This window comes from Corvus hawaiiensis, chromosome 3, assembly GCF_020740725.1.
Source record: "Corvus hawaiiensis isolate bCorHaw1 chromosome 3, bCorHaw1.pri.cur, whole genome shotgun sequence".
NCBI lineage: Eukaryota > Metazoa > Chordata > Aves > Passeriformes > Corvidae > Corvus > Corvus hawaiiensis.
Window position 1 is genome coordinate 11736322 of NC_063215.1, and position 22701 is coordinate 11759022.

A 22701-nucleotide genomic window follows, 5' to 3' on the forward strand; every position below is an offset into this window, starting at 1 on the left:
ATAAGTGTGTGTGTAACCTGTTACATCACTCTCAGCTTATGAATTCTCCTCCTTCATGAATATTTGCACAAGATGAAAGAGCTGCAGAAGAAGAAACTGGAACCACTTGCATGAGAAAACTTTACAGCCACTGCAGCGGTCACGTACCTTGCTCTGAGATACAGTTTCTGAGATCCCTATTCTTAAGTGCACACTTGTGAAACTGCTGTTATCTCCATGTGACCTTGTTGAACATAATTCCAAACAGTTTTGTTTGTAATAAAGTAGTTTTTATATTCCTGTGTCACTGAGTTCCAGACTGTGCAGAGAGTACAGTGACCCCTGGAGCAGGAGCTGTGCATGTACCAAGAGAATTTGTTCTCCATCTTTATCTCAGGTTAGCATCAGTTCTTGAAGGAGGATTAGTTTCTGACATGATGATATTAGTAATGAGTTGTGACTCCTGAATAAAAAATTGACTCCTTACTGACTGATCAGTTCTTAGACAATTGTAAGTGAAGTATGTGAAACTAAGTACTCAGTCTCAGTTTCACTGAAATCCACCCCACAGAGAAAGCAAATCCGAGTGTATATGCTTAGAAAAGTTATGATTTTGGTGTCATAATGACACATAACATTTTGAAAAGTTTGCAATAGGTTCTTAACTAATGAGAGTCTCCAAAACTTTCTCCTTGTTTCAGTCTGATAGTAGAAAAAATGAATAAAAACTCTTAAGCTTAGCCATAACTAAACTGGGGATGATATTCTGAGCCATGCTATTTCTGCTCACTGTCATGATGCTCTGATATTTGTTGCTTGAGGTTATTTGCCCAAACTGCTTCTTCTGACAACCCAAGCTGTGGGGAAATTTGTGGTCCAACCCATTTTCACAGGCAACACTTTTTCACTGCTCAAACCACAGCTTTCTTCCAGCACCATCTTACCCACCCAAATGGTTAGACTAAGGTGATGAAGGGTCAGCTGAACAAATCCCATTATGAAGCATTATTTTTCCTTTCAGTGACAGGAAAAAAATTTAGCATTGATAGGTAAGTCCTCTAGTCAAGAGTGTTTTGAAGCAGAATTCTCATTTAAGCTGCCCCTCTCATGAGCTGAGCTGTCTAAAGAAGTAAAGGTCCTCTTTTTTATATTTAGTCCAGCAATATCAGGTGATAAACCACAGCATTTGGGATTATATCCCTCTATGAAATCATACTAACTGAGTCTATTATAAGCTTTCTCCCTCACACTGCCTTCATATTTAATTAATTTAGAAAATTGGCTTCAACTTCTCTTTTCCCTTCCTTGTATTTCTTACTCTATGTTATCATTTTTGTCCAGAAGGATGTTATCTTTTCATTTCACTTTTACTAAAAACATTTTTAAACTCTTTTTTATTCTTTTGCCTGTATTAAATGTTTTTGTATCCACAGTTGAAAGCTGTACTGATTTTGAACTGGTCTTTTGGAAATTGCTGAAATTATTATAATTTGTTTATTTTCAGACAGAAGGTCATGTCTTAGACCATTCTTTTTGTTATGAAGACTGGGATTAAAGTGATCTGATTGTCAAGATCCCTACTGTCAATTTTATCAACAACTTGTAAACTTCTCTGTCATTTTCTCAGTTTAATAAGCCAGTTTTAGGAGAGCTGCCAGGCTATGATCCAGGTGAAAGGGTCAGCAACTGCAGTTCCTGCAGCACTTCCTAGCTGTGCTGGAATGTCTTGATAAGCACTTTCGTAGTCTGGACCCTTCCTTAGAAACTGAGGGAGATGGACTGGTTTATTTATTCTCTCATTTATTTGTCATGTAGAGCATATGTTTCTGCTAATTTCCTGAATCTAAGAATCTAAGACACCCCAGGAGAAAGTGTTCTTTTCTATAAAAGCAAGGAATTCATGATGTCTATTTAATGATCTCCAAATCACTGACAGTGGTTATTTGTACTGATGACCTCAGTCTCCTGTTGAAGAAGGCTGAGGTGGATAATTCTGGACTTTGCCCCAGAAATGTTGGCACCCTCCAAGGCTGTGTTCTGAATGAGGATCATCCTTCCTTTGGGAGAAACACAACACAATATGATAGTGATAACATTTACATAACATTATCTCAGGCACCCACACCAAGGCGAACTTTCAGAATACGTGCTCTTACTTGTATTTCTTAGGGTACTGAAGTCCCTGTATTTTTATCTGTTTCTTCATATCAGTTACAGGATTGCTGCCATGAATAATGACATTGTCTGAAAATTGTGAATAACAAGATGATGAGATTGTTCAATACAGATTTGGGAATAGGGAATCATACAATTAGTCTGAAAAAAAGGAAGGGGGGCAAAACAAATACCAGGCAAATATGATTTCAAAAGCAGGCTCTTATTAATCTTTCCTGAAGAGTAAAACTCAACATATTTGCCAAACTTCCAAAAGATATGTGCTTTCTGTGGGTGTACTCTTTGGCCAAAGAGAGCAGTGTGCTGTCCTGCCTGACTGTCAGGCTGTGCTTCCCAACTGAGAGCAGATGTGAAGCTGCTTACGGTGTTTGGAATATTTTTTTGCATAACATTGAAACCCAGAAAAACAGAGGAATATTCTGCAATTATTCATCTGTTCACAGATCTGCACTCTTCTCAGATCTGCAATCTTCAGATGTCAGCCACATGAAATCATATGTTTAAAATAAGAAATGAATAGTATTGAGCAGATGAAGGTAGCTGGTATCATCCAGCAGATTATTGTACCAAAATTTTCACCTGTTATGTCATATAATAGTCTTGAATTTAAGATGAAAGTAATTTTTTTTTCAATTTCATATAGATAATGAGTGGCTTACATGTTATTTTACAGCAGATTAAAAAGCTTGTTTTTGTTTTCAGCTTTAATACTCTAATGCAATCTACTTGATAAGAATAAATTCAGTTTTGCTCCTGAAAAGTAATATGGAGGTTGAGAACCTGAAATTGTTCTGAGAGTATGTGAGGACACACAAGCAAATGCCAGGAAAAAGGATCTTATCAGTACAGTCAGTATAAATCATCATTTTGTCTGCAGTACGACAATGTATCCACTGTTTTTAAACCCATAGAAATTCCAACACATTTCTTGTAAAGTGTCTTTTAAATTCTACACTTTCTCCATGTAGTGAAGACAAATTTATTCCAATTTTAAAGATTTTTTTTTTTCTAAAATCAACAAAATAAAACAACCAGAAGGGTTTTTTTCTAGCACAGGAACACAACTCATCAAAATGTTAACCTACCAAATTCCTTGGCATTGTTTGACTTTTCTGTAACCATCTAAACACGTTTTAAATGCTATTTCTTGATTCAGCAACTAATTTGGCTATTCCTTCCCAATTCTGATTGATACTATTGATTGTCTTCTCAAGGCCTCTTGAAGTCAGTAGGACACCACTAGTTTAGTTTGTGTGCTTTGCATCTGTTCTGATGTTTAATCAGAATAACTGATGCCTCTTTCTAGACATCATGTTCTTCACTCACTGATTTTGTAACAGACTGAAATCAGCATTAGCTGCAATTAAACTATAAACTCTTAGTTCTTCTTTTAATTAAAACAAAAAATATATAATGAAACAATGACAGAAGTTTTTAATGATAATTCCTACTTAAACAATAGAATCACCTAATTATATCTTGAGTGGAAAATTATTTGGGGATACTATGATTTTGGTTTTTTGAGTGAGAAAATGAAACCAATATTAGAAATTACAAAGACCACAGGGTACAATATTTGTAAACCAAACTTAATGAAAATCTATATTGGGGTTTGAATGAAATATTTTTAATTTCTTTTAAGTCTGTTTCAATTTGAAGCTCCCAATTTATCATAATCTGAAACAAAAACCCCACTATAATTTTAACCTTAAATGTACTTTTGTGGTCTTCCTCTAAAATGTAGCAAATAGGTTTATGAGGTAACTAGGAAGTAGCTTTCCAATGTTAAGTAAAATACTGTGTTAAATAAGTTCTTCTTATTAAATTACTTTTGTGCTGGAGGTTCATTAATATTCATTCTCCAAAATCTAGCAAAGGTCAGCCAAAAGGTAATTGTGTCAAGACTGAATACCTTTCCTCTGAACTTTCTGTACATATTAAAGCCGATTTTTTTTCTTCTACTTCTGTAAAACTTATTTGCAGTAGGATTTACTGGCTCTGTCAGATCTCTTATTTCAAGACAACCTTTTAGAACCTTTGTATCTTCTGCAGACACACATCCACATTCCCACCAGAGTGTTGTAAATTTATGTTTCTGTGAGGAATTACCAGCACACCTGGAGAGCAGCCCACTGTGAGCCGCAGTGGAGAGCACCATGCCGCAGCTGGAGGCAGCAAGGAATTGTGTCACAGAGAAACTCCAGTGGAGTTGGGAAAAATTTTCCAAGCACCAAATTGGTGTTTGGCCAGGAGACTGCAGCAAACTCCTTACATTTAAAGGAGTAGCACTTGAACATTAAGGAATTAATGAATGAACCAAGGAATTGAAGAGTATTAGGGAAGAAAGTTGTGCTGACTTCACATTTCAGCCAAAAAGTGAAACCTCTGCACACAAAGGGTATGTCAGCATTATATAATGAGGAATGGCTTCAACTCAGGCTAAAAATAAGAGAAAATTATTATTTATGGTGAACAACTTGCTGCTTTTAAGCTTTTCTTAAAAGTTCAAGCTGAACCCTAGGGGACGATTAAGGATTGCTAACTCAAGCTTGTGTATCATCACTATTTCACCCCAAGAGCAATGGATAGTATTTTACTTTTTGTTGGAGTTTTGTCCTAGGCATTATTTATAATTTGCTCTGGTATATATATATATATATAAGGGGAGACTCCAGCTCATCTTTTCATGGTTCTCACCCTCAAAATGAGCTCCCTAGACGGGTGAGGTTGCTCTTTCCTGGGGAGATAGTGAGGGTTTGTGGATGGGAAAAACTTGTGAAGGTGAGGGAGGAAGGGGCAGAGACCACACTGGGAGAAATTCTGCCACAGGAGAAGATGGGAGATTCCTTAGCAGAGCAGGCACATGATCAGGCTTCAAGGTTCTGGCAGGAAGATTTTCCTAAGACTGCAGAGGGTTTTGTCATGCCCAATTCACGAAGAACAATGATAGGAAAGACAAAAAGAACAGGAGAAAAATTTGCTATTATTTTAATCACTCTCACTGGGCAGAGCAATGTCCTGGATCTAGAAAGTGATTTTGTGATCATTTTCATTTGAATCAAACAGCATCTGATATTCAGAACTTCTTGATATCTTTGGTGGCTGACTTGAAGTTTGCAAATCAGCTTATTCAGACTTACCTTTTTTCTGTAAATGCTGTGGAATTGCTAACCAAGCTAGTCAAATGCCAGGAGCTGCTGGCTGAACTGGCAATGATGCCTGAAATCTCACTGTGTCACAGGGACACTGGGTGCTGCTGAATCCATTCTCTCTCATAATGAAAGAAATTTAAGACAGGTAGGTAAAAGGTTTTGAAACTTAACAGTTACAGAGAATCATCATATTCTTTTGTCAGAACTGTTTTTTTGGGCTTGCAAATGCCCTGGTTCCTCAAAAAAACTCCCCCCAAAAGAGAATTAGTTATTCTTTTTTTCAGAGAAAATCTGGTTTCCTGTCAAATGTTACATTAGAACAAACTCAAAACAGTTATGATGCTAAGCAAAACCACCTGGAGCTGGCGAGTAAAAGCTGACAAGGTCTTGGCCCTCTTTTTTGGTTTCACATGTCTCACATAGCTTTACAGACCACCATTGTGTTGCAGTGGGGATCCTGCAACACGCATATATCAAACCAGGAGTCCCGTGGAAAGGAAATATATATGGACAGACAGATTCTTGATAGCTGTTTCAGAGATGTTTATTTCTCCAGCCGCATGGCCGGGGCTCTGCCCAGGAACTGTTCCAGTCCCGGGACCAAGGGTCCTTCTGCCCGCGCAGGGAACACAAACCAACCAATGGGAACGAGGCTGAGCAGGGGCAGGGAAACCCCGTGTCTGTGCCCTCAGGGCCCCTCTCCCAGGGCTACATGGCAGGGGAGGGACCCCAACACCTCACCCGTTTTATTTTAATAAAAGGAGAATGAAAATGACTGGATAAACATTACAAGAACAGTTTCAAAACAAAACAAGCCACCCTCCTGAGTCTTTAAATGTCCAAACAGATTCTGTGGAACATCTTAAGGCTGACAGAAGGGAGACAGAACTCTCTGAGCATGCTTTGTGGGGAAACTGAGGCAGGAGAGGGTTTAACTTCTTCCCTCCCCCTTTTCATCCCCCACTCGGCATTGGAAAGGGATTTTTGGGGAAACAATTGGCAAAAGCATGGTTTTGTGAGGGAAACCATGGGTGAAAAAACGGATTGGGAATACACTGGGGGTAATAGGACATAGGGTAAAAGGGAAAGGTGGGATTAGGAAAGGGAAACTGTAGGGAGGGCTTACAATGGAGATATTGTCTAACATGACTACGATTTTTTGCATATATACTGCCTTTTACAGGAACACCATCAGGCCCAGTGACCTGCGATGCTTGTAACCCTTTTCTCCCTAGTACAATATTAAATTCCACCACCTCTCCATCTCCCAAGCTTGGGATCCATTTTTCAGGGTTATTCTTTTTAATAGCAGTTCTATGCATGAATATGTCTTGCTGGTTGTCACACCTTGTTATAAAACCATAATTTTGCTTAACATTATACCATTTTACTATCCCTAAGGTCTTAGTTGCTATGATTTTTTCCTTTTTCCGAGTGGCTGCTGTTTTCTGTCTCGCTGCGTCTTTGCTCTCTCTTTCGGTCGCTCCCATGTTGGAATTCTCGGGGCTGCTGGTGCCTGCGCGCTCTTCCCGGGGGTCGCGTTCGGGGCCGCGCGGGCCGGGCCGGGCCGTGCTGCTCAGTTCTCCGTGCGTCGCCTCCTCTGGTCGCAGCTTCGCTGCTGCTGCTGGGCGCTGCACCCACGTCTCGGCCGGGCCCCCGAGCGATGACTCCCCCGCGCCCTGCTCCAGCGCGCGTCTCGGCTGGGCGCGGCTCTGCTCCACCGCCACCGCTGCCAGCCGCCGCCCACACGCTGCCCCTCTCGGTCGGGCATTCACGGGGCTCGCTCCACCACGCGCTGCGCTGGGCCAGGTGGGCACCGCCGGGTCCCGCCGCTCCCGCTGCGCCTCGCTCCGCCACCGACACTGCGGCTCGCGTGGCTCTGCCCGCGCGCGGGAACTGCCTCGCTGCTGCTCGCAGAGCTCTCGGCGCACGTGGCCTGGGCCGCACGGTCCCTGCGCCAGGCTTCCCTTCGCCAGGACACAGCTGACATTGCTCAACAGTCTCGGTAACTAAATAATATTCACGAAAATATTCTTCCATCGGCATATATTTTGACTCCAGTATTAACTGTGTCCAAACGGTTTTCCAAAAGCCCTTGGTAAGAATTAAATCCCAAGAAACATAGAAAAAGTTCTTAAACAACCATGCCAGGAAGTGTTTCAGTTCTTTTTGAGCTTGAATCAAGCTAAAATTTACAAATCGTTGTTCAAGAATCATTTTAAGTTTAAGATAAATGTCCATATGCGGCTCTGAGAGCCAAGAGTCTTCCCACGGTTCCTCCATAGTTTAGATATGGAATAGCAAAGCAAAACCAAGAAGAGGAATCCAAAGTTTCCAGGGTTTACTCACACAAATCAGTCGCTTAGGGATCGGGGATCGTTCTGCTCTCAATTCTCTACCATTTGTTGCAGTGGGGATCCTGCAACACACATATATCAAACCAGGAGTCCCGTGGAAAGGAAATATATATGGACAGACAGATTCTTGATAGCTGTTTCAGAGATGTTTATTTCTCCAGCCGCATGGCCGGAGCTCTGCTGAGGAACTGTTCCAGTCACGGGACCAAGGGTCCTTCTGCCCGCGCAGGGAACACAAACCAACCAATGGGAACGAGGCTGAGCAGGGGCAGGGAAACCCCGTGTCTGTGCCCTCAGGGCCCCTCTCCCAGGGCTACATGGCAGGGGAGGGACCCCAACACCATTGTCCATTTTGTTCCATTCCTGGGAAAAGGTTCTCACAGTTTTTTTCTGGAATCAGCCGTGCAGCAAATATTTTATCCACACAAAGTAGGCAGCAGGGCTGAAGGAGGAAAGGTACAGCTCATGACCACTGTCATGGTACATTGACAGGATCCCAGAGACCAACCCTTACCTTCCTCCCAGCTCAATAAATGTAAATTGAAATGTGGTGCCACATAGCTTTGCATATATACACCTGCATAAATACAGAACTGAGATAATGAGAACATTCCCATTTGGTTTTTTGCCTTAGATTTAAACCAGCTTTTCTCATCTTGCTTGAAAATACTGTAACAGTGAGGATTTCCCAGCCTTGAGGAGCTCCTTTTTATGTGTAGGAAGACAGGTTCCTCTCAGAGCTCGCTGGGTCAGAAAGGAAGGTTTTACAATGGTTATTATCATTTTTAAAGTAATTTGATAAGTAGGCACTCAACTCAAAGCGACCCACTGATGGTTTTGGGTCTAGTTTTTGTTCCTAGAATTGATTCATATTTAATTAAAAAATACACAAATAATTGTAAGATGGTAAACCAGGACAAAAGTCTGCTTTCAAACAAATCCCCTAGACATAATTTTACTTAATGTTATTAACACTGTGGTCTATAGAAATCTGAGTGGATTTCTCATGGTGAGACTGTTTCAGTGGGGAAGACTAGGATATCATCCTCCATCCTCATTCAACTTCAGGAACAGCTACCTGTTGTGGTTAGGAGATGGAGATTTGACTTCTTACTGAAAAGAGAATTCATCCCACTTTAAACAGAAAAGGCAGAGTAAAAGGTAGATAGTACTGTAACAAATGTGTCTTGCAGGATGTTTGCTTCTGTCAGCATCCGATATGATCTGAGAAACTTTGCTGATCAAATCCCAGAGGCCCCTCAGGGCTATGTGTGTTCATTCTGAGACCTTGGGCCTGAGCTGATATCCACTTACTCACAGTAGGGTGGCTTGACATGCACAGAGGTACTTTTTTTAGCACTTAGAGGGAAAAGAAAAAAAAAAAAAGAAAGAAAAGAGATTAGATTTAGCCAGCTTCTTAGAATGGATTTTGAAAAGTGCATTCTGCCCCATATATCTGACATGAGTCAGGTGCTAGTTACATTGAGTGTGGCAGAGATTTTTGTGGTCGCTTAAGAGTTAGAGGTATCTGAAAATAATAATGCATTTGGCACGGTCTGCTGGGAAAGAAAATTAAAATGTATGCGTCTGCTCTTATGGAAAGAAATGGCTGATCAGTCTGATTCAGTTTCACATGCTGAGAGACATCATACTTCCCACATTGCTCGTTCTTTCAAGAATAAGCAGCATCTAAAATGAAGACTGTGAATAAACGAAACTGTGCTTTTGAGTGTAATTCAAGGTAAAGCAGATGTCCAGCACAAGTATATATAGTACCTCTACCTTGAGAAAAGTTGGCTGAGATTTTAAAAGACACTTTGCTATAGCTGGTATCAGTGGTTTTCCTAATTGAAGATATGAGCAGTTGCAGCAGGCTCACAAGAAAATTGCTAAAGCCAATCTAATCAAAAGGCTGAAAGTGTTAACATTTTAAACAGCAGACTAATTGAAATGCAGACTTCTTCAATGCTAGGCATGGCTTATCATATTAAGAAACTGTTATATGTGAAACTGGGTAAGAAGGATAACAAAAACTGAGGCAACAAAAAAAAAATACAAAAAAGAGGAGGAAGAATGTGTTTTCTGATACTACTGCTGATATAAAAGTTGTTCTTCCTGTATTTATGCATGTAGAGATGTTATGACAAGTATTTTTCAGGGTGTGGGTGACATTTCTCTAACTTGTACTGGGAACTAAGGCAGACCAATCCACCAGCATCAGCTAAAATCAATAATACCTACAGCAATCATCTGCAATGCAGAGGATACAAGGATGTGCATTTAAGAACATCAGGGGGTAAAGAAAATTTTACACTGGTGCCTGGATACAGATTTAAAAAGGAAAATGTCATACATGAACTCCCTAATTAGCTTGGTCTTTGCATGTTAAGTGTTTTAATTAGTTAATTTTGGGTTACACAACTTTAATTGAGTGTTAATGTTCACCCATCAGTCCAGGTACAAATACCAAGTTCTGCTATTAGTACTTTCACTTGTTCAAAGCAGTTTTACCTGCACCAGTTCCAGTTAAAATCCCCTAGTTAAAAGTGTCCCAGTTAAAATTCCCCTCCCAACTTTAAAAAGAGTTGTTTTTCTCATGTTCTCTGTATACTTTTGCAAATGTTTTAAGATGTGTTGGATGTATTTCAATATTTATTTTAGGGGTTTCTAACTTGCTCAGAACCAGCTCCAAACCCCAGTTTCTAACAGCCAACAGCTAATTTTAGACCTTTAGCCGTTGGTCTGTAAGTAAGATCCATGGCAACCTGAATCTTAATAAGGGCATGTTACCACTCTTACTCCAGCTGCTACTACCCCCCTGACAACGACGAGCTATTGGTAGACAGAGATAATCTGTCAAAAGGGAAGCACCAATCACTTAGGACCAAAGGGGTGTGCCATGGGCGGTCTGTGGGCGGACTGGGGCGGAGCAAAGGAACTATAAAATAGTGAGTCGGCCTCAGAGCAGGCGCAGACCACTGCAGATTTAGCTGTGGTGGGCGCCAGTGCTGGGCACTTAAGCCTTACTCCTATTTAGGAGCCTTCAATAATTTTTCTCCGACTTCTGGGTTAGCCAAAAGTCAGCCCAGCACTGCAAGTTTTCCACTGGAGGTCCAGTGCTGTAAAAGCCAAAAGATCTCCAATCCCTGCGTTCCCGGGAATATCTCTAGAGCCACTAGGATCCCAAACTTTGATATTTTCTTGATTTTTATAATTTTTCAATTTTTCTGTTTCAATAAATTATTTTAATTTTTTTAAGAGTTGTCTCGTTCCTCACAAAAAAAACCCAAACATAAGCCCCACGTAGGCCGAAGTCATCCTCACAGAGTACGCATTTTCAACATATAGCAGAGAGCAGTGACCAAGTGTCACTCCAGAAACAACCATGAATTGGCAGCGACTAGACAAGCTTTGGATAGCAAAAAGTACTTCTAAATGAAGTCATCATATTACCTTGTTTCTCTTCCAGTTAATGTGGGAAGGGGTAATTTAAAAGGAAGATCCCATTCTATGAGTTATAATTGAGTTTTATTTTGTTTCACATCCTTACTAGGAAGAATTAAAAATGAAACATGCACTGAACTCCTGTTTGTCTCAGGACCCATCAATGAAGTGAGGAATACTTTCTGTGAACTGAAATCCAACAATTTAGCATCATATATCATGCTGATATGAGACAGACTCTTTTGCCTAGAGGACACTCTAATGATACACTCACTCTCTGCAGTTAAATTTGCAAATGATTTCTCTTTGAGCCTGGGTTTTAATCTTGCCATTTAAAATCACCAAAATGAAATTAATTGTGCAATTGATACATTTGTTTGTTCTAGAAAATTAAAATCTTGGTGAGAAGCTGATAAGCAGATTGCGTTAGTAAGATATGGCAGTTTTACTAAAGTTCCTTCAGTAAACTTCTGACTTCCTTTTTTAATGATGATTATGTCTCAAAAGCTTGTGGGCTATAGGGGCACCATACATCGTTTTTATTGATCTCAGAATTCAAAGTGAAACCTCTGAGTATTTTAAGATTGTAAAGTCGTTACTATTTAAATCATCCCAAACATATCTGGAGAGCATAAATGAATTTTATGATGTATGGAATTTAAGTTATCCTTTCTTTATTGAATCTGCAGATTTACTATAACATTTTATTCCTGACATGAAAGAAGAGTGGCTGAACTAAGGTACTTCTCGTATAGCACTTATTAATATTCTTAAGTATCCAATGCATGTCTGGGAAATAACAAGTATTGAATTCCCAGACTGTCACAGAACTGGAGCCATAGTCCAAGGAATGTTCTAGGTAACAGCATGGTAAGAAAATCAGACATAGGCTGCACTGGAGTGGTAGGGTTGCTCACAGGTGATACAGCTCTTAGATAAAACAATCCTATTCATCATTATTCAGATGATGACACTACTGGCAAGTTTTAAGAAAAATAAATAAAAATCAGGCCCATAACTTGGTCTGACTTTTTGGCCAATACCACTCTTGACTTAGTTATGAGCTGTGAGTGATAGCTCCTCCCGCTTCTGAGCAGAGTTTTTATATTCTTATTTTGGGGACTTCTGTTGAGAACTTAGGAGCTGGAGAACTGCAGATTAACCTAGAAGCTACTTAGATTCAGTACAGATCTGAACAATTCTTCAGATATCTAACCTTATTTATGGTATGATTAAGGTATATAATTTTTTTTTAACTGCCTCGAAATTAGTCAGAAACCTCACTCTTCAGTCCAGGCAAACAACATCTTTGTTTGATCTTTGATTTTGCAATTTTTATTCTCATTGAGCTGAGTACTTCAGAGCTCTGGCTTTCAGCTATATTTATGGAAAGTACTGCCATGCACCAAAGCAATAGTAGTGTGTAATTAGTAGTGTAGTAATGTGATGATGCTTAAGATCACAAATTATTTGGCATCCTGTATAAGTTCAGTGACATATTTCAGGCACATACTGTGTTATTTAACTGATAGAATTGAAATGCCTGGCACTAGACTTCAAGACTGCTGCAAGTAATAGCACAGGCAGGCCTCTCCAATTTGGCTCTGCTTAGAAAGTGATCCAGAAGGCCCTTTTAAAAAGATACTTTAAGCCCATTTAAAATCAATAGACCAAATGGTTTCTAGGATCACTTCTGACTTCATTGGGCTCAGCCATTGTATCACCACTCTTCTGATGCCCAAAAGATAAGCAGAATTACATTACTCCTGGTTTTTTACTGGTCTGAAAACTGAATCAGAGCAGGAGTCCCTCACTTTCCTCAGCTGACTGCAGGAAAAATTTCTAATTTAGTTAATGTAACCAAAATACCTTTTTAAATGCAAAAATTTTGTATAGACAATGCTGCTCCTGTGTTTTGAGTATTTATCCAGGTAAATTTGAAAGAAATGCTCTGAGGAAGACAGGTGCACCTCTCATTTTGTGGCAGGATGATGGGTCTGGGAGGGGCTCATTTCACCCCTATTGCCAGGCTGTACATTCAGGGTTTTGTATTCAGTTGCTAAGAGAGTTTCACATTTCACTGCCTGGTTCGAAAAGAAACTGTTAGCACAGGTCAAATTCCAACCAGATGTACATCATCAGAGAGAGGTTTGAGCAGTTACAGGTGGGAATTCATTAGACAAATGAATTGAACAGAAGAAGGAAGAACCACAAAACGGAAGGACCCAAAACCACTCATTTGGCTCTTAACAGTGACTTTGCCCCTTTGCAAACATCAAAAATATTTAACAGATGCAGCACATAGCCTTAGAAGAAATTTCTCCGGGACAGAAGAGAAGCACCAAGTCCATGGATCTGATGGAAGTGTTTGTTGCCTTTCCTCAGTATCTTCCCTCTACAAGGTGTGGTTTTAGCATGCGGAGCAGAGAACAAACTCCATCCACTAAAGTGTATCTTCTCCCTGTTAGCTGAGATGGCCTCCCTGTAGGGGGTACAGAGGACAGCGTGTGAGGGAGTGTTGCAATCCCTGTCCCTGCAGGAGGGCAGTTTTCCAGGCCATCATGCAGAGTGGCAATACACGCTTCACTCCAAGAGTACTAAGGCTAGTATAACTTGCATAAACATCAGTGATCTTCCATAGAATCACAGAATGGTTTGGGTACTTAAAGATCATCCAGTGTAATGCCCTGTCATAATTATTTTTTATCTTTTATTAGCTAGGGTTGCTCAGGGCCCCATCCAATCTGGCCTTGAACAACTCCAGGGATGGGGCATCCACAACTTCCCTGGGCAACATGTTCCAGTGCTTCAACAACCTCATCACAAAAAAATGTCTTCTTTATGTCCAACCTAAATCTAACTTCTTTCAGTTTTAAAATGTTGCCCCTTGTCCTGTCACTACAGACTCTGGTAAAAAGTAAAGTCTCTGTCTTTCTTATAAGCCTCTTTGTATAGTGAAAATCTGCAATAAAGTCTCCCTGCAGCCATCTCCTTATGCTGAACCACTCTCTCAGCCTGTCTTCCCAGGAGAGGTGTTCTACCCTTCTGATCACTTTTATGGCCTCCTCTGGACCAATTCTAACAGGGATTATCTTTGAATTGAGGTTGTTCTGTGGGCTGCAGCACAATACTTCATATTCAGGAACATGGTAAAGACAGTAGCTTCCCATCACCAAAGCAGTGTATCTTCCTTCTCTTCAGGAAGTTACAAGTGAGGATTAATGAACTTGTGAGGAGAGCAAATAAGCTGCTGGTCACTCTTCCTTGCTGTGAGAGCAAGGAAAGACCTTGAATTCCTCCCTCTCCCCTTCTTTATTATACGTGGCTCATAAAGATACAAGGAAATTTTTTAAAATCGCATTGTTATATGTATTGCAAATAGATTAATTTTTTTAGGTGATCCAGTTAACTTGGAAGTGTTGAGAATCATTAAACTTCATTTTATGATTCCTGTAAATGCTATCTCACCACCAGGGACCCGTTTAGGTGCTGGCATAGTAAATACCAAGGTATGTGTTCATTCTGACATTAAAGTTGGCTCAGAAGAGTTAATTGCTCTCAGGTGTCCTCAGCTCTGCCACATAAGGGAACCTTTATTTCCAAACCACAACTTCATCCTTTAAACTCTTGAGTCTGAATTCAATCCTGTCGTCACTCTCATTGGATTTTATAAGTGGTGGTGTTGGGATAGAACCAACACAGAGTTTGTGGCATCAGGACAATTTATCTTTCTGCTTATGAATGTATAAACTGTATTTATATCTTTTGAGCACACAGAACAGCCTTCTAGCTCTTTGCAGTCAGCCAACAGACCCCAGGGACACTTACACCATACATTTCCCTGGGTCCAAGTTGGATGATACAACTTCTCATGCCCTTACACAGATAGCATTCTAAACTTGTAAAATGGTGTCTCTTTATAGGTGGGGTGTTGAAACCATAACTGGGTACAGATGGAGTCAATGTTGGATTTCTGTGTTATGTCATTATGTTTCATATAGCTGGTTTATATATTTATATGTTTAAATTGAAGTAGAGCAGAGGAAGAAAAGTGTTCCTGCTGCCACACACCACTATTGGCTTGGTGATGGCAGCAGAGATGATGAGTCCTCCTGACTCTCAGGAAAGACCTGCTAACTGGGTTTCTCCTTTTTCACTCTTCTACAGCTGCAACCTATTTGACTTCCACCACTAGAAAAAAATGCATATTTGCAGAACAAACTCTGTTGGGAGTGACAGGTATTGGTGCTACTTGCTGAAACCACTGTGATTTTAAGTGAAACGAATTGCACTTTAACAGAGCAGGAAAAAAAATAAAGAAAAAATTCTCTCAGCTGGGAAATTAGGAGCTCACTTGAGAAATGTATCCTGATTTGGGATCGGAGCCAAATCACACTCTGTGTTGAGTGCTGTGATATTGCTGCTCACAAGCACTTTTTTTGGTCCAGGTTCTTCTGCATGGTGTCACATTCTTGACTCCAGGAATGAGCAGAGCCTGAGTTGTGTGAGAGATTCAGATTCCTAGGATAAAGTGGCAACTGAGCTTATCTTACATGAGTGCTCCAAATACAATGAAGTCATTATAAAAAAAGTCAGACTGTTTTTTTCTTTGGATTTTATTTGCTAAGTGGCCATACATTCATTTTTGAGACCCTAAATATTGAGCAGATGTGTTAAATGTGCTCTAAACAGGACATAATCATGTCTGCTGCATTACAGCAGGGCAGGACCAAATCTAATTCTGAATCAACCCTGGGTGGGAAACAGGACTTCCTTAGACTTCTGTTCTGGATACGTGCAAAACTGTAGATAACTCTAACATAAAAGCAGGATGTCTACTATATTCTATGTCTAGTTTTGTTTAGGCTGCAATTGATAAAGTCTGGTGAAATATTTCAATTAGATACAATTTATTTTGAATGCAAAATATGTTAGACATATTATCCCCCCACTGAATTTTCTAGACATAAAACTATTTCTGTATTTGAAATCATCAATCCAATAGTGAAATCATGTATCTGTATTATTTATATAAATAATTCAGTGATTTTTATGTCCTTGCAAGTTATTTGTCACAAGAATTAGCTGCTAACTTGTCTTTGTTTCTTTTTTTAAACTGTGCCTCTTGCTTATTAAGTCAGGAAGGTTTCCATTGAGTCCCAAGCACTGACACGGAGGGTTTGCTCATCCCGTTCAGAAAAAGTAAGGTGATTCAATAACTGAGACAGAGGAACTCTAGTCTTTCATTTATTTATTTTCCCAATAAACTTGCCAATTAATATATCAAACAGTCTCACAAATCCAGATCCATCCAATCTTATTTAGACATTGAATCAGAAATGAGTTTCCAGAGGATAATTCAAATTGTAGTTGAGTTGATTTGCTTCCAGTGATGTCTATATTTCCTGGTTGACTTCAGGAGATATGTATAGCATCCAAACTCCTGACTAAACCACTGCAAGTGCCTAAAGCCAGCTGAGATAAATATAATGTCTAACTCATCCATTTTATCAATTACTTGGATTTCTTAAGCAATGGCAGTGAGCTGCATAACACCATGAGCACACATATAGATTCATTGCCTATATCAGGGACTAGAAAAGCTCTTGGAGAAGAGTTATAGGGCTTAGTTGAAAACATTGTAATTGATGAGGTGATATTTATATGAATTAGGGTTTGGCAAGCTTTGCTATAAACAAAACATTATTGCCAGGGTTTGAATGGAGAGCCTGTCTCACTACCATTGATCATTATTCCCAGGAATAGAGCACAGCATGGAAGTAAGGGGCAGAAGAGGCAACAAGAAAATAAAACCTACCATCTTTATTTACTACTTTTTTATCTACTACATTAGAGACAGAGCAAAATGGGCCAGAGAAAAAAGAGCCATAGAGGTCCTGTAGAAAAAAGCAATGAATACAATGGGATGCCAAATGAAGTTGCTAGAGATGAGCATTAGAGCAAAGAGGTCAAATGATTATTTTTAAGGATGGGAAATGTCTGAGATGAAAAGTGAATTCACTCTTTAATAATGAAATTTTTGTTTTCATATGTCCTGGGGTACATCATATTATGCACTTTCACTAAGGTGCAGCAATTAAGCCCTCTCATTTTGCATGATGCCCTTGATATCTAAGCATACACTTTTATTGTGAATTTGGTACCAAACAAAATATCATGGTTACTCAAAAAATTGCTTCAAACCCAGAATCTTGAATAGATAATTTTTTTAATAATAATTTTTCCTTCTGAGAAATTAGTAAGTTTTAAGTTTTGAATGCCCTTGTTTCAGACACACAAAGCTGCTTTTGTTTTTAAAATAATGTTCTGGAAAGATAATTGAAAATTGAGAAGGAAAAACATCCAAATGATCATCAAAGAAATGGAAATGTGGCAACTCACTCTTCCTAGAAAAGCTCTGATTCCTCCAGTGCAAAAAAGAAGTAGAAAGTCCAGGTAGTGAATGTAAAACACAGCAGTTCCTGGCTGGGCAGTGTAGGAACCCAGAGTGCAGAGAATATTTCTCTGCCTATTTTGAGGGGTTTCACCCCCCTGAACAACACAGCTTTTGACCTCTGTCCGTGGAAAAAACTGCCAACTCTTAGAAAAGAACTAGAAACTACACTAGTGTAAATTAGGTGATAGACTACTATGTAAGATTGTCACAGGGTGAAAAATTTAGAGGTTTTGGGTTTTTTAATGTAGTAAATAGATAAAAGCAAAAAACATCAAAATGGAGGATTGTTGTTGTTCTCCAAACCTTCTTCTTCTTCTTCTACTTCTCCATATTCTGCAGTAAAAGTAGTTTGGTATGACTGGACAAAGAATTCCGCAGTTCCTGGCTGTGTTGCTAAATAATTTGCAGAAAAGTAAAAATAATGTACATTTTTAGTAACCATTGGTTAATTTATCTTTAAAAGGCAGTGTAAATCTTGATAAGGGGGCTTTCTCCTGCATTCTCTGCTTTGCACTATGTCTGGATCACGCTAGTGACTCTTTTTCTCTAATAAGACTTAATAAACAACTATCAAGAAGCAGCGAAGGCTGAGAGTCCCCGTTTGTCTCTGGAATTCCTGGCAAGGACTTTGAAAACCCTCTCCCACCAGGAGAGAGATTTGATTACGGCATGATCAGTGTCAGGCAGGATTAAAAATTTCCTGAAAAGGTCACCAGAAGTAGGTGGTGGGGGTATCACTATAAACACCTTTCTAAAGGCCGAAGCTCTTACTTTTGCTTTTGTCCTTGAAAGAGACCTTGAAAGAAATCAGCAAGTCCATCACCTTGTGTTTTGGATAAATGAAGTTCAAATGCTTGAAACAAAAGGAAAATTCCTAAGCTTGCCGTGCTGTCTTTTTCAGATTACATTGACTGTGATTCATGCTGCTATCCTTCATTTTCTAGTACTGTACTCAGGAGACTGCTGGAAGATTTCAAAGGGATGAATGAACATTACTTTGATGAAAAGGTGAAAGGCATATCTATCATACCCTGGTTTTTAATCAGGTAATTTCTGAAGAGGCTGCAAAATATTAGTAAATGTTCGAGGTAGATAGATGATTTTATTTTCCTTCTGAAGTTAAGAACTACCTGGTTTCCTGCAATTATTTGTAAACAGCAAGAATCCCAATTCACCTGAAAGGACCTGCCATGCTAATGTGATGTGTAATGTAATCAGGCGGGTATTGAGTGAGGCCCTAGAGGGACAGACACATAAAAGCAGCGCTTTTGCTGGACCTCTGTTTCCAAAAACTTCTCTGACATGCATTTCCATGTAATAAAGGAATCCTAGAATATAAGATAAGACATGTCAATTATCAGTGAGTCAGAAGAGAGTTGTAACAAGGTTAATGTGTGCGTAGGTGGCAGAAGTCTGTTCCCTCTCCTGGCTTCTGCTCAAATTTGTTTCTCTTCTGTTCCCCTACAGAGTTTTGGAGTAGAATCTTTCTAAACAAAAGCAGTGCTGACTGTCAAAGACCGCTTATTGGCATAGAACAGCTACCTACTGGGCTTTTATTTTCACCACTAACAGAGATCCTGAGAATGACTGGGACATGTCTGTGCAAGCAAATCAAGCAATGCCCTGGGTCTGGCCATTGCAGGTGGGAGAGTATATATGGATCTGTATGTATGAGACTGCATGGCCCAGCAACCATTACATGGTAATTCTTTGCCCAGTTCAGTAAATAAAATGCACAGAAAAGATATATACTGATGCTGTTAGGATGAAAACAGCCTTAAACCAAACCCATATTTTCCCTTTGATTTAGCTATACATTTAATTTCTGTAGTTAGGCATCCCAGGTGCACAAAAAGTTTGTAAAATAATTATTCAGTTGTCTGTCTACTATAATCACTTGTATTTTAGAAGCCTGAAAATGGGAAATAAAATTTTTTGGCTGAAGTTCTTCAAACATTTATACCAATGTCATGGGTATTTAAATTCTGAGGTGACATTCCTAGTGCAAGAAACTTCCATGTTGCACAGGTGGAAATCTTCTCTGACTCAAAGACACAGGAAGAACCTGATCAGTATTTGCCTGTCTCAAGCTGAAGGTATACAGTGTTTTCCATTTTACTGTGAATATATGAAAAATGTAGACTCCCAAGTCTAAGGCTTTTGCTCCCATGATACATTTTAAACTTTGGCTAAAAGGGAAAAATCTCTAGTCAGCAAGAGTGGTGAGATCCCAATTAGCTTACTATCCTCCATGGACAACAAATACACTACATGGGTGAAGGGAATGAGAAACTTATCCTCCCCCAGTATAAACACTCCACATATTGATACGTGTATTTTTGTAATATCATTAATTTCCTATTTAAAACTTTTCATGTTGCTTATTGGTCTCAGTGGAAAGTCATCTGGCAAAATATTTGTGTTTCAAAAAGAGTCCTGTTCCTCACTATGATTAAATCCAGGTTATTTTCATTTTGTGTTAAAGGGAAAAAAGAGACACCATGCCCAAATCCTCTTTCATGTAGATGTAACAGCAGTTGACTTACGGTGGATTTTCTAACATTTCCAAAAAGTGTTCAACTAAATAAAAATTTAAGTGTTGTATAGGTTTTTATGTTGTGAGCTGTGTAATGAAAATTTTTGTTTGTGAAAATTGTCCTAAAGAAAGGGCTGAAAAAAACCCAGCAAAAAAAGTTTCTTTTCAAATAAACCAGTATTTTCTGGAAAAAAAGCCCAAAACTTTTAAACTGCTTTTTTGATTCAATGTATGCTAAAATGCAAGAATAAACATGTAATTTACTTATATAATTTGATTTTTTTTTTCCGTTATGTACGTCTATGTAATCACACCAAAATCTTCTAAGTACTTTAAGATAAAAAGTAAATTAACTTTTAGTGAGCTTTTGGTGTATTAAGTTAAATTAGAGCAGGTTTTCATTAGATCCTCTATATTTGCTGAAATTTCATCTTTTGCATGAAAATAAAATATTACATGAGACATTTAAAATGTGTCTTTTAAAAATGGAAGGAACTGTCTGAGCGTATGAGAAATGATTCCCTCAAACAGTTCATTGGGATTAATGGTCTGGCTTTTGGCTAACTCCACTGCAACCCAGAACTCACCAAACTCCAGGGAAATAACATTAGTGCACAGCCACCACAAGTGGGAAAGAAAACCTTGGTGGTCCTCTGAAAAGACTAAATAGAAAGGAAATGTAGTAGAATTGTGTGTGTGGACTATATTTTATGTCTTGCAGAAGTAAATGAGGAGCAGAAACCACAGCCCCTGTCCTTAGGGATTTGCAGTTGGATAAGAGTGATTTGAGAAAGACTGATTCAGCTAAATAAATTATGGTGATACATTCTGGTTATCTATATACTGGAATCCAGTTTGGTGAAGATATATGTAAATATTCACTACTTCTTAAACATCATGAAAAGATGTGAAACCAGGGAGATTTTATAAAGGCTATGTTTTATACCCATTCTTAATTTCTGTAGAGTTATCATTTGAAGCTTTTGAATTACCTTACTCCCTCACTCCAGTTTTGCTGTAAGTACTAGTTTCCTGCTCTGAAACCTCAGTTTATACTCATCATATATTTGCACTTGTACTAAAGCAGAAATGATACGTTGATCATTGCATGTTAAAAAGTGAAAAACACAGCCAGGTGCTAATTCCTCATCCATGGTGTAAACTCAAAAGATCCTGCCTCATCAAATTTCAGCTTTTCAAAGAACTCTTCCAGTTTAACATCAGGGAAAAGCACTGGGAATGTCAAAACTCTTCTTGGTTTGCTTTTAAGGTTTTGTTAACTAGAGCTCAGGAAGGCTGTAAAAGACCCACAACATTGTTTATTTGCATCCATGTTTGAGATCCAGGTGTTTGGCATATACAGTCCTTTGCCTGGCTTTTGCAACATTCCTTTCTATTCCCTCTCATCCCCCACACCCATTCTCCTTTCCCCTGCCCTGTAGCACAGGAAAAAGGGTGAACTAGGTTAACCTACCAGCTTTACCTCTAGTTCTGATTTTTTTCTTGGATATTGGTTTGCCCTATGCCAGCATGATATGAAGGTCTCAGCTTTATCTGATAATGCTTTCTCTTCTTTTTTTTCCCATGGAAATTGCAAAAAATATTACCAAGCAAGATGGGCATAGAAATGCAAAAGATACTACAGATTCCCTTTTTTTTTAGAAAACATGTACTTAAAATGGCCATAAGTTGTCCACAAGTTTTTGCAAACTTTTTACTACAATAGATCATAGTAAGAAGTTCTTTAGCTAGTATCTTATAGATTTTCAAACTTTTAGAGAAAGAAACTAGTAAAAATTTGTACCTGGCTATCAAATTTTTTTTTCCTATCTATGATATTTGAATCTAATAAACTGGTTGCCAGTTACGCACATTAATAGATAATCAGTAATAGTTTCACTTACCATACGTTATGGTTACAGTGGATATCTGGCAGCTGCCTCACCATCACCGCCAGCATCTCCATTAATTCTCTGTGAAGTTTGCTCTGCAATTACTGATTTTCCAGGTGATCTGGAAAACAACTGCAAGCCCAGCAGCTACAGTGATATTTCTAAGGCATTCTCTTCTGTCAATAATGTCAGAAAACAAACCACAAGACTAAAAAATTCTTACAGTCAACTTGGGGTTTTTTCATTGTCTTTTACTACAAAAAAAATTACTTGGATTTTAGGATGAAAGATTGGAACTAGGGCATTGCTATTGATTGCATTATCTGAAATGATATAATTCAGTTTTTTATCCTTAAAGGCATTATCTGTGTTTGTGGAAGGTTGACAGGCGCTAGAAAATGAAAACCTCTGTTTCTCATTTGAACGGAGGCTGCATGCCAGGGCATTTTTACATGGACAGATGGGGATAAGATAAGGGGGAATGGTTTTAAACTTAAAGGGGAGAGATTTAGATTAGATATTCTTTTCTCACAGAGTGGTGAGACACTGGCACAGGTTGCACAGAGAAACTGTGGATTCCCCATCCCTGGAAGTGCTCAAGGCCAGGTTGGATGGGACTGAGCAACTTGATCTAGTGGAAGGTGTCCTTGGGCATGGAAGGGATGTTGGGAACAAGATGATCTTTAAGGTAGGTCCCTTCCAACCCAAA